This window comes from Macaca nemestrina, chromosome 1, assembly GCF_043159975.1.
Source record: "Macaca nemestrina isolate mMacNem1 chromosome 1, mMacNem.hap1, whole genome shotgun sequence".
NCBI lineage: Eukaryota > Metazoa > Chordata > Mammalia > Primates > Cercopithecidae > Macaca > Macaca nemestrina.
The window spans coordinates 111,763,101-111,774,339 of NC_092125.1; the positions used below are offsets into that span (position 1 = coordinate 111,763,101).

General features: G+C 41.8%; 1 long non-coding RNA gene across 1 annotated transcript in view; it reads right to left on the reverse strand.

Annotated features, from left to right (window-relative positions):
- The window catches only part of LOC139360270 (uncharacterized), a 30,519-nt gene extending 19,314 nt beyond the window's left edge, over positions 1-11,205 (reverse strand). Inside the window, exon 1 of the long non-coding RNA XR_011617559.1 lies at positions 10,352-11,205. This is a non-coding gene — a long non-coding RNA (uncharacterized lncRNA). The remainder of the gene's footprint in view (positions 1-10,351) is intronic.
- Positions 11,206-11,239: the final 34 nt, after the last annotated feature.

Below are 11,239 nucleotides of genomic sequence, written 5' to 3' on the forward strand. Positions count from 1 at the left end.
TTCTGACCCTCAGTATGAAATAGGTCACCTTCCTCTGTGGTGTCCTTCTCAATTACATTTTATGAATAGCCTTATCATACTATATAACAATAGTTGGTTCTCTCACCTGTTTCCTCCTTGAACTAGTAAACTACTTGATGGAATACATTTTGTACTTAATCTGTGTGTTCCTAGTGCCTGATGTAGTGGCTGGAACATAGTAAGACCTCAGTAAGTTAAGAATTAATTAGTTAAATGAATACATTCAATATGGGAGGTAGATGACTTTTGAAGGATTAAATCAAACAGTGAATAATTTTAAAAAGTGATGAAGGAGATTAAAGGGTGATTAACATTTTGAAATGTCTGCAGGACAAGCATGCTCTTCCAAAACATATTCTGAGTCATTGATCTAAATCAGTTTGTTATCTTTAATGTTCAGTTGTGGTTTAAAACAAAAGTGTTATGTCCTTGTCTATAATTCATTTCCTCAATCAAACACAAGACATAAAAAGCCAAGATCTTAGTACAAGAAAGAAGGTAGGGTATATATATGTCATCCTTGACCCTCATGCTGCCCTAATTTCACTGCTGTTCTGTGGGGAAAAGAGAGAGAGAGATCAGCCTGTTACTGTGTCTATATAGAAAGAAGTAGACATAAGAGACTCCATTTTGTTCTGTATTTGAGATGCTGTTAATCTGTGACCCTACCCCCAACCTTGTCCTTGCAAGAGACATGTGCTGTGGTGACTCAAGGCTTAATGGATTTTGGGCTGTGCAGGATGTGCTTTGTTAAACAAGTGCCTGAAGGCAGCTTGCTGGTTAAAGGTCATCACCATTCTCTTAATCTCAAGTACCCAGAGACATGTACACGGCCAAAGGTCGCAGGGACCTCTGCCTAGGAAAGCTAGGTATTGTCAAAGGTTTCTCCCCATGTGATAGTCTAAAATAGGGCCTCGTGGGAAGAGAAGGACCTGATCGTCCCCCAGCCCGACACCCATGAAGGGTCTGTGCTGAGGAGGACTAGTACAACAGGAAAGAAGGCCTTTTGGCAGTTGTTGGCAGTTAAGATAGAGAAAAGCATCTGTCTCCTGCGCATCCCTGGGCAATGGAACATCTCGGTGTGAGACCCGATTGTATGCTCTGTTTACTGAGATAGGAGAAAACCGCCTTACTGCAAAAGGTGGGACTTGCTGGAGCAATGCTTCTAAAAGGTTTATGGAGATGTCTGCATATGCATATCAAGGCACAGCATTTTCCTTTGAACTTATTCATGTCACAGAGATCTTTATCCATATGTCTTACTGCTGATTTTCTCCCTACAATGATCCTATTGTCCTGCCACTCCCTTATCTTTAAGATGGTAAAGAAAGGGAACTCAGAGACCGGTGCCAGCGTGGGTCCTCTGTATGCTGAGTGCCGGTCCCCTGGGCCCACTTTTTCTTTCTCTATACTTTGTCTCTGTGTCTCATTTCTTTTCTCAAGTCTCTCATTCCACCTAACGAGAAACGCCCACGGGTGTGGAGGGGCAGGCCACCCCTTCACTGTTCTGCCTTGCTTTCCCAAATTCCCCAGCTCCTTTGAAGCACCCATAACTTCTGATTGAAGTTATTTACAGAATTGTTGACTCCCCTTCATTCAGTAAAGATTTTAGCACCAAGCGCTCTGCCTCTCCATAATATAAAACTACTCCTTAACACTGAGGTAGGTAATACTTTCACCAATCCAATGTCGTAGGATTAGCTTCAGTTACATTTAACAGAAAAACCCCAAATAACAATAACTTAAATAAGATTTAAGTTTATTTTCCTTTTATATTAAAAAAGTCTGGAAGTAGATAGTCCTGAGATGATATAACAGTTCTTCAGCTTCTCTTTCTGCTCCACTATCTTCAGCATGTACCTTATACTTCATGGTCCAAGATGGCCACTGTAGCTATAGCCATTATATGGACATTCTACACAGAAGGAAGGAGAAATGTAACAAGGGCACGCCCCTTTTCTTTTAAGGAGACTTTACAAAAGTTCCACATAACATTTTCACTTAGTCTTATTGGAAGAACTTAGTTACATATCTAGCTACTGGGGAGGCTACAAAACGTGTCTTTATACAGAAAGGCAATATGCTCAGGAAAAAAATCAAGGTTCTGTTATTAAGGAGGAAGAGAGAATAAATGTTGAGGTAGATCTCTAACACTCTCTGCTATCTGGCCCTTTAGTTATGTGATCTTCTTACTCTAGTGATTTTATAATCTACCTCATCTCAACTACCTATACCCACATGGACATATCTAAGACATTGTCATGAATAACTGCAACAACACTAAAGTCTCAATTTCAAGCATCCCGCTCTCTAAAACTCCTGCCTTTTCAGTTCATTCACTCTGGTACTCCAACTCCAGCAGTTCTTTGACTCCACTGAGCTGCCCATCAACCTGCTGTCTTCATTTCCCAGCCCACCTCATTTAAAATGCACGGTCCAACATTATAATCACACCCTACCATGCACTCTCAATTCCTTTGTTGCTCTCCTCCATACTTGCTTAGCTAAAAACTTCATCTTTGGTTACATGCCTGCATCAAAGCAGCTAAACATGACAAGAGAAAAATACCAGTATGGTGACTTGCCTTATCTTAAATTCATAACCACTGAACATAGGTAGGCCTTCAGTGCTACTGCCAATCACACTTCATTTTTCTAGACAATTCTCTGTCCCACCCTTCTAGTTGATTATTGCATATCTCCTATCTCCTCAAACCTCAAATATGTTGTCTCCTTTCCTCACAGTCAGCTGATCATCTTACTTCTTTTTTTCCTCTAGGAAAATGGAAACAATCAAAAGACTTTCACATATCTTCACTCTGTGATGAGGCTTTCAGTGGGGGCTAGTCACATAGGCACTGTTTGCTTAGCACATACCAGAATTCCAGGCTGCCAGAAGAAAAGCAAGTGTTCAGCATAAATCACATTGTTTGTACAAACAGTTTAGAAAAAGTGAGCCACTCTTATCAGTTAAGGTAGTAAGAAACCTCCCAAAATCCAACTTCCCAGATCCCACCGATGGGCCAAACTTACAAGCTAAGCAGTTGAAAGAAATCAGGCACATTCCTCAGCCCCGGGCTCAACACAAACAGGCCCAGTACAAACACATCCCACCATATATCTCTCAACTTCCTGAGCCCAGTACAAACACATCCCACCATGTATCTCTCAACTTCCTGAGCCCAGTACAAACACATCCCACCATATATCTCTCAACTTCCTGAGCCCAGTACAAACACCACCTGGAAAATCCCCGACAAGGACACAGCCGTTTGTGGTTTTACTGAAAGCACGGGAACCAATAGAAAAACTACTAAATGTATAACTTAAAATGTAAACCAATTGTAATGCTATAACCAAAAGAATTCCCTTGTTCCTCTGTAACTTTATGTAACCTATTTACATCGGGCTATAAAAAGCAAGCACTCGCATTGTTTGGGGCCCTCTTGTATGCTGTAGAATGGAGGGACCAAGTTCGAACTTGCAGTAAAAGATCCTTGCCGCTTGGCTTTGACTCTGGACTCTGGTGGTCTTCTTTGGGGAACAAACGGTCTGGGTATAACACAGTCACAAGCATGCAGTTGTGCTCTAATTCCCTGAGGGGGCAGTAGCTACACAAATTATTTGGAATTCTGTGTGAGAGATTTGTTCCCCCACATCCTAGTTGCTTTTAATTGTTTATTTTTTAGGTATGGGAAGTATTATTATGGTTCTAAGAGTCAGCTAACTCCTTTCTGCACAATGCCTTTTACTCGGGATCTTGAATACTGGTCTCTAGACTCTTGCCTAGCCCGCATTTCTCAAAATGTGGTCCTTGAGGCAGAAAATCAGCCTTGCACTTGATAAAAGTCCTCAGGCCCCACTCCAGACTTACAGAATCAGAAACTCTGGGCACAAAGACCAGCAATCTGTATATTTGACCCTCTAGGTAATTTTGATGTATGGTAAAAGTTTCAGAACCACTGATTTCGTCAAAAGGAGAGGTGAACCCGTATCTGTTCTGTCAGGCCTCTCACTGATCCTTAGGCCTTTATTGTACTCTATTATCTGCTAGTACCAATAGCTTCTGACTTGTGGAAATTGGGTGGGTAGGGGTAGAAATGGCATGGAGCTGGGGTGTGTTCAAACTGGCATCTTCCTTTCTCTGAGAATTTTAAATAAACTTATTTTAAGGCTCTTTTCAGGCCGGACATGGTGGCTCATGCCTGTAGTCCCAGCACTTTGGGAGGCCAAGGCGGGTGGATCACGAGGTCAAGAGATCGAGACCATCCTGGCCAGAATGGTGAAACCCCATCTCTACTAAAAAGTACAAAGATTGACTGGGCGTTTTGGCATGCAACTGTGGTCCCAGCTACTTGGGAGGCTGAGGCAGGAGAACTGCTTGAACCCGGGAGGTGGAAGTTGCAGTGAGCCAAGTTCACGCCACTGCACTCCAGCCTAGCAACAGAGCAAGACTCCATCTCAAACAAAACAAAACAAAAAAACAAAAACCAACCAAACAAAAAAAAGCTCTTTTCAGAGTCTTTTCTGTCTATTTTCAAATGCACATTCTCTCATTTGAAGAATCTTCTGACTATAGAACATGACACCGGACTTCCTCACTGGTATAATTCCTATTTTATACTAATAAAAAAATATTTTTATTACGTTAGTGATTTTTAAGACTTTTTATTTAGAAATGATTTCAGTCTTCCACAAAAGTTACAAAAATAATAGAGTTCTTATATATTCTTTACCAGGCTCCCTAAAGAGAATATTTCATACAACATTATGACAATTATCAAAATAAAAAAATGAACACTGATATTATACTATTAAGTAAATCATGGACTGCATGCCTATTTTACCACTTTTCTACTAATTTAGTTTTTGTGTTCCAGGATCAGATTCAGGGTCCCATTTTGCATTTAGTTGTTAAGTCTCCTTAGTGTCCTCTAATCTTTGTCAGTTCCTCAGTCTTTTGTTGTCATTCAGGACTTAGGCACTTAAAAAAAAAGGAAGTTTCATACTCAAGTTGGATTTAGTTTAACCTAATGTTCTTTTTCCGTCCTGGGATTCCAATCCAGGATACCACATTACATTTAGTCATCACCAGGCTCTTCTAGACTGTGACAGTTTCTTATACTTTGCTTGTTTTCGGTGGCCTTGATAGTTCTGAAGAGTACTGGTTAAGTATTTTGTACTTAATTTGAGATTGTCTGATATTTCTTCATGATTAGGCTGGGGCAATGAGTTTCAGGGAGGAAACAGAGATCAAAGATCAAATGCTATTCTCATCATATCATATCAAGGTTACATGCCACTAATGACATTACTAGAGATGTCAGCCTTGATGAGCTGGTTGAGGTAGTGTTCTTCCTCCTTTCCATACTGTGCTCTTTGAAAAAAATTTACTAAGCTCGACTTACGCTTATGGGGTAGAGAATTATGTTCCATCTTCTCAAGGGTAGAGAACATAAATTTTTGGAATTTTTCAATATGAGAATTATCTCCCAATTATTTGTTTCTTCAATCATTTACTTGTATCAGTATGAACTCATGGATCTTATTTTATAATTTGGGTTATAATCCAATGCTGAATTACTTATTTTTTGTATTATTCTAGCTTTAGCCATTGGGAACTCTTTTAGTTGGCTCCAATGTCACTTTGATACACCATCAGTTTTTTGTGTCTTTTTAAAGCACTTGTTTACTTTCTGACACTATAAGATGTTTCAGACTCATCTTGTATATTCCCTGCCCCAGTCCTAGAATTAGGCATTTCTCTCAAGGGTTCTGGTTCCTTTTGTTGGAGAACAGTATTAGAAACCAAGAACTGTATGCTGGGTGTGCTCCTTGCTTCTGTTTGTCATTGCTTCTAGGCCTTTGGAGGACAGAACTTGGAAATATATGTGTGTATAGTAATGTATTACACATGAATCCACATGTATTTTTAAGTATTTCAATATTTACTGATCTGTATCTATATTAAGCTAAACATTTCATATTGATGTCTCCTACCCTAACCCAGGATTTAATGATCACATGCGTAATCCTTTCATTTTACAGATGAGAAAATTTATGGCTAGAAAGATAAAAGTACTTGTCCTACATCAAATAATTTTAGAGTTGGCAGCCTCTTTGCACCAAATTAATACTCATATGGTGATGATATATACATAGTAGATACATAGTTAATGAAGATGCTAATTGAGTTACTAATTATTCCAATAATGTATGTCTATAATTTTAGAGGAAATTTTCAGTGAATATTTAGTCACAGTATCACTATAAACCATATCTATCTAGAGTTGTAGTAGTTTCCTTAGAGATTTCAAGAGGGTGTGCGCCTCTAGAGCAGGGGTGGCTCAGCAAAAGCTCAACAAGTATTGGGGCCCTCAATCAAGGTTTGTTGAAATAAATGGACTATACTTATCACTTCAAGAAATACTGGCTAAATATTTAACCTGCACCTCATTTATAAAATGGAGTATCATTGATCATATCTCTTCTGCTAACCCTCATAGGGTGGTTCTGAGGATCACATGATAGAATTTACATGCAAATCCTTTGGAATCTGAAAGGAAAAAGTATGATACTATTTGGGGAAAATTCTGTACCTTTGAATTGGGTCTATCTTCCTTTAGGTGAGCAGAATCACTACTATTTCTCTGCCTGTATAAAAACTATAAAAAGATTAAAATCAATGGTATTTGTTTTAAAAATAATTAGTTTACCCAATGGTTGAGAAGTCTCTTGTGTATAAACTCGTATCTTTTGCTAACGCTGATTTTAGTAATGGTTTTTTAAATTTAGGCATAGTTTTCATACAATAAAAACTTACTTTTTTATTGTACAGTTTGGTGAGTATAAATAACTCCACTATAATCAAGATCTAGACCTGTTCCATAACTCCCCTTCAAAATTTCTTCATGCCATATTGTAGTCAATCACTCCCCACCCCCATCCCCAAGTCCTGGCAAACACTGATCTGTTTTCTGACTATATAGTCTTCCTTTTTCCAGAATGTCATATAAGTGGAGCCTGGCTTCTTTTACTTTCCATAATGCATTTGAGATTCATCAATATTATTGTATGTATTGAGTTATACCTTTTTATTTTTTATTTTTTTATTATTTTTTTTTGAGACGGAGTCTCGCTCTGTCGCCCAGGCTGGAGTGCAGTGGCCGGGTCTCAGCTCACTGCAAGCTCCGCCTCCCGGGTTCACGCCATTCTCCTGCCTCAGCCTCCAGAGTAGCTGGGACTACAGGCGCCCGCCACCTCGCCCAGCTAGTTTTTTGTATTTTTTTTTAGTAGAGACGGGGTTTCACCATGTTAGCCAGGATGGTCTCGATCTCCTGACCTTGTGATCCGCCCGTCTCGGCCTCCCAAAGTGCTGGGATTACAGGCTTGAGCCACCGCGCCCGGCCAAGTTATACCTTTTTATTACTCAGTAGTATTCCATTTATAGCTATGCTACATTTTAATTATTGATTCACCAGATGTATTAGCCTATTTTCACACTGCTATAAAGACATACCTGAGACTAGGTAATTTATAAAGAAAAGAGGTTTAATTGACTTATAGTTCTGCATGGCTGCGGAGGCCTTCGGAAACTTAGTTATGGTAGAAGGGGAAGCAAGCTCGTCTTATGTGGCAGCAGGTGGGAGTCAGTGAGTGTGTGTGAATGAAGGAGGAACTGCCAAACACTTTTAAAACCATCAGCTCTGGTGAGAATTCATGCACTATTCCAAGAACAGCATGGGGAAAACCGCCCCCATGCTCCAATCACTTCCCTCCCTTGACATGTGGAGGTTATAGGTCCCTCCTGCAACACATGGGGATTACAATTTGAGATGAGATTTGGGTGGGGACACAGAACCAAACCATATCACCAGGTGAAGGACATTAATGTTTTTTTTTTTCCATTTTAGGGTTTGTGTTTTTCTATTATATGAATAAAGACATATATGTGCTTACAGGTTTTGTGTAAACTTGTTTTTATATCACTTGGATAAATATCCAGGAGTGGGAATTACTATGCTACATGATTAAGTAAATGCTTAACTTTAAAAAAAAGACCAGATTGTTTTTTGAAACAGTAACCATCAAGATCAGATGTTATACCTATCCTTGGTCATAAATGGAGGATGAAACTTGGTGAGTGGAGATGGGAATATAAGCCTCCAGATGCCCAATTTAACCTGTCATCCAGTTCTGTAAAATCAATATACTCTTCCCTCATTCTCACATCCTCACCTCTCAGAGGAAGCGAGATCTCTTTAGCAGTGTGTGTAAACGCTTGCATGTGAGGTTGCCCATGTTATTTTCCTGTTTATTAGGCAGAATGGTCGATCTGAGGAGACCAGTGGCAATGATGTCCTAGACACAGTAACATCAGGACAACCCGCACCAATTACTTTTCCTATTAGCCCCTTCTTTTCCTTCCCTTTAGAAAGAAGAGCATTGGGGCCGGGCGCGGTGGCTCACGCCTGTAATCCCAGCACTTTGGGAGGCCGAGACGGGCGGATCACAAGGTCAGGAGATCGAGACCACGGTGAAACCCCGTCTCTACTAAAAATACAAAAAATTAGCCGGGCGCGGTTGTGGGCGCCTGTAGTCCCAGCTACTCGGGAGGCTGAGGCAGGAGAATGGCGTGAACCCGGGAGGCGGAGCTTGCAGTGAGCCGAGATCGCGCCACTGCACTCCAGCCTGGGCTGGGCGACAGAGCGAGACTCCGTCTCAAAAAAAAAAAAAAAAAAAAAGGCCGGGCGCGGTGGCTCAAGCCTGTAATCCCAGCACTTTGGGAGGCCGAGACGGGCGGATCACGAGGTCAGGAGATTGAGACCATCCTGGCTAACACAATGAAACCCCGTCTCCACTAAAAATACAAAAAAAAAAAAAAAATTAGCCGGGCGTGGTGGCGGCGCCTGTAGTCCCAACTACTCGGGAGGCTGAGGCAGGAGAATGGCGGGAACCCGGGAGGCGGAGCTTGCAGTGAGCCGAGATCGCGCCACTGCACTCCAGCCTGGGCAACAGAGCGAGACTCCGCCTCAAAAAAAAAAAAAAAAAAAAAAAAAAAAAGAAGAAGAAAGAAGAGCATTGGGGTGACAGCAATAAATCTAAAGGGAACAATTATACTGATACTGGTTAAGAAGATCTTGTATCTTTACCTACTTATTCCTGAATCTAAGAAAAAAAAAGGAATTTGGGACTAAGGAGAATTCATTCTTCCTACAGTGTCATATTACATTTGTTCTGTGTCTAAAACATGCAATATTCAAAATTGACTTTTATTATTAACTGTTGAGTAACTTACAAATGTTGTTAGAGCAGAGCAGGGCAGAACAGTGTCATGGATAATCTTCCAAAGGAGATAATACAAAAGTCATTTCCATTTAGCTGTGTAAAAACAGTTTATTTCTCTCCTTCAGTTTTCCATTGGCTAACATACTTAGTTTGTTTCTGCTAAGCTGATTTCACTACTGCAAGGAAATACATACCAAGGACATATTATTTGGCATGGTGAAACCACCTTGGGGTCAGAAAACTGAATACTACACAAGTCAAGGTTTAATGTATCACACCTTGAAGGGCCTTGCTTCAGTGTCCTATGGTAAGGAATTGAGGGGTGGAGGGAGAAAGGTAGGGATAACCAAAAAGGATGTACTCAGACAGTAAAGATTTCAGAGGGGTGAGCAAGAAGTTGCAGTAAAATCGTACCTTTTTTTTTTTCCTTCCTGTAAACTGTCTTCGGTTTATGAGCCAAAGAATGAGTTTATAAGGGGCAGAGCAAAGAATGGGGGAGTAGTGAATTTGTTGTACTTAAGTGGGCTGTCAACTTCATAATATAAAAATGAACTTTTCAACAAATAGAGCTGCTCACTCAGAAAGGGTGGCCTATGTAACTTGGGGTTCTCCATCATTGGCCGTGTTTAAGCCTAAGTGGCATATCTTGATAGAAATGGATTACAGTAAACAGTATTCCTGTATCCTTCATTCCGCAAATGCAAAAGCCTGCTCTGTACAAGGTACATGCAGAATATGAAAAGGTATCAAATCTGGATCTGCTCTCTGCCAGCTGTCAAAGCATTGCTTCTCACACACGTTAATGTGATCTTGTTAAAATGCAGATTCTGAACCCTGGGGATGGGGCCTGATTCTACATTTCTAACAGGCTCCCAGGTGATGCCAACGCTGCTGGTCTGTGTAACACAGATAAACGTTTCTAGTAGAGAAGGCGACATGCAAATACTTCTAATACAAAGGTAAGTACCTTAGGGATTCCACTAATTTTCATAAAAAACCTGGATCCCTCCCAACCCTACGACTGTCTTTGCCTTTTTTATACCTTTAGGGTTCCTTCTGATGTTTTCGTTGTCGCCATCTTCCTTGAATTTTATTTCTTCTGAGGTTTCTCACTGCGTATGCTGTTTCTTAGACTAGGAAAGCCTTTTCGTTATTCTCCTAAGACTAACATTTTACTAATTTGTCAAGGTCTAGCTCCTAAATACGCCATCTTGAATTTTTCCTGCGACCCCAGTCGGGCTGACAGCTCCTTCCTTGTCGCTCCCTATTGAGCAGGTTTTTCTTGTGGGGGGGGGGCGGGGAGGCGGAGGGACGGAGTGTCGCTCGGTCGCCAGGCTGGAGTGCAGTGGCGCGATCTCGGCTCACTGCAACCTCCACCTCCCGGGTTCAAGCGATTCTCCTGCCTCATCCTCCCCAGTAGCTGAGACTTCCGGCGCGCGCCACCACGCCCAGCTAATTTTTGTATTTTTAGTAGAGACCAGGTTTCAACTTGTTGGCCAGGATGGTCTTGATCTCCTGATCTCGTGATCCGCTCGCCTAGGCCTCCCAAAGTGCCGGGATTACAGGCGTGAGCCACCGCGCCCGGCCAGAACAGTTTTAACCTCCAGCAATGGCCATTGCTTCCTTCTGCCTGCAGTTGGAAGTCAGTTTCAGTTTTCTTATTCCCTGTAAGGAACCCCCCTCTCCCGTCGCCTAACACACAGATGCTGCCCAGAAAACGTGCTTTTCGCACCTGAGGCGGGGTAGAAAGCCGCGTCGCTTCTCCCGGCACCGAGCGCCGGAGCCCAGGGAGGCGGCCTCCGAGTGTCCTGTGGGAACGTCCCTTCCGCCGGGTAGTCTCAGAGGCCCAGCGCTCCAATGATCCCGGGTGCAGTCTCCCCAGGCGGCACAAGCCCTGCCTGGCGCCCCCTCCTGGCGCTGGAGGCTGCGT